This window comes from Jaculus jaculus, chromosome 17, assembly GCF_020740685.1.
Source record: "Jaculus jaculus isolate mJacJac1 chromosome 17, mJacJac1.mat.Y.cur, whole genome shotgun sequence".
In the NCBI taxonomy this organism is placed as follows: domain Eukaryota; kingdom Metazoa; phylum Chordata; class Mammalia; order Rodentia; family Dipodidae; genus Jaculus; species Jaculus jaculus.
Window position 1 is genome coordinate 61,630,070 of NC_059118.1, and position 2,146 is coordinate 61,632,215.

A 2,146-nucleotide genomic window follows, 5' to 3' on the forward strand; every position below is an offset into this window, starting at 1 on the left:
GTCATGATGCACAGAGACATTGCCTTCTACCAATAACTGATGGCTAACACCAAAATGCATAACCCATATTTCCCAGCAAGGAGGGTCCCTGTGGAAGGGGGAGGACAGGGAGGAGGCTAACAGTGGTACCAACTTGACTGTATTCATGCAGTACAAAGAAGAAAAGTAACATCTGCACATTGATCTGAAGGCTTCTAAAGTCAACATACCACAGAGATTCTTACTATGGATGTTTCTTGATGAACTACTCACAGTAGCCACATCATGGACACAATGTATCTGTCTATCAACAGAAGACTGACAAAAAAGAGTATGTGAAAAGTTCCAAGTTCAGTCAGGGGAGGGGGACAAAGGAGAAGAAGGGATGGAAGGAGGGGTAATCAAAACTAAAGATATGAATAAGCCACATGGAAAGTTACACTTAGTTGGTTAATTAGAAAATACATAATTTTTAAAAAGATAGTTTTAACAGAAATATCTATCGAGGTGAATGATGCTATGCCCGAAACCATGAGGCTGTATCAGTAAATTCCCCTGTGCCCTCACTGGGATGTGATACCAACAGGTGTGGGTCGAAGACATTCTTGATGCCCCCCAACAATACAGGCTGGTGTCAAATGTTTTAGTTACCCACAGAACTAGACAGTAAGACCCTGTGGATAAAGACAGGCTATGCTTCAGTTGCAGGACACTGAGAAATCATGGTAGAAATGAACTGGGGTACTCTTTCTGCTAACTGGCTATCTTAGTGCTAGAAAGTGCACCACCGTCTGCTAGACAAAAATGTCACCAACAGTCTTCAACAACAATGGACCCTGCACACTATGTAACTGGTCAGTTAACCAAGATGTGTCCAGTTGTGCACTGTTGTCATGTCTTTTAAGTAGGGGAAACCAACTATTCCCCAGACCTCAAATCCACTGTAGGAATTCATGCCTGATACACAAAACCTAGTCAAAAACCTATGGCTGGGGAGGTTATAAATTCTAGGTGGTGGGGAAGGTACTACAGTTTTCAACTACATGCACATACTATTATCATAAAATCTCCCTCTACATATTTATGTCTGCACACATATATCAATGCTGCTCTCACTTTGGATTATAGAAGCTTTCCTTTTCAGATGACAGTGATTACTGGGGAGACTCAAACTCATCAGAGTGGTCTGGAAAGATTGCTAGTGGTTATGGTACTAGCCTACGAAGTCTATAGAGTTCTGTTTGATTCCCCTCACCCCACATAAGTCAGAGTGGTAGCTTATGTATCTAGAGTTCATTTGCAGTGGCTGGAGACCCTAGTTTGTCCATTCATTCTCTCTCTCTCTCTCTCTCTCTCTCTCTCTCTCATAAATAAATAAAATATCTTTAAAAAACCCATTGAAGTGCCAAAAAGTGTGAGTGCAGTGTTCAACACTAAGTGACACATCTCTCACACCTTCCAAGACTCAGGGACCATTGTGTAACAGGTGCTAGGAAAACATGTAAGAACCAAGGAAAGGGGAGAAATGCTTTAGATGGCTTTCTTCCAGACACAGAGCAGAAGCTGCATCTGAGGCCCTTCAGTGGCTACTGCTACCTGTGTGAAATCTACATGAAATGACATCAAAATAGAATAGGAAGTCAACAAGAAGCCAGGGTTCAGTGGAGAGTGCAGAGGATGGAGGACAAGGAGTGTGGTATGAGGGGATTATCATTAGGATATAATGTATATAATAGAGGATATTGCCAAGAAAAAGTTAGAAAAGAAAAGAAAATATGTGATTTACATTCAATGGAATTTTGCTTAGAAATAAGGAAAAATGAATTGTGTTATTTGCAAGAAAATGGACACAACCAAAGATTATATTATGTGAAGTGAGGACCAGAAAGACCAACATCACATGCTTTCTGTCATTTTTGGATCCTCAAAGTGGTAGTTAAGTTCTATTGTCAGCTTGATTCGATTAAGAATCCATAGACATTCTTCTTGGGCAGCAAGGATGTGCGGGGGGGGGGGGGCGGATATCTGAGGTTGTTTCAAGGTAAGGCTGACTGATAGAGGAAGTCCTTCCCCCATCCTAAATCCTTCCCCATGCTGGGGACCCTCTCAGTGATGGATTATAATGTAAGGACCCTGAGAGGAGCCGATGAGTCCCTTCACTTGTACA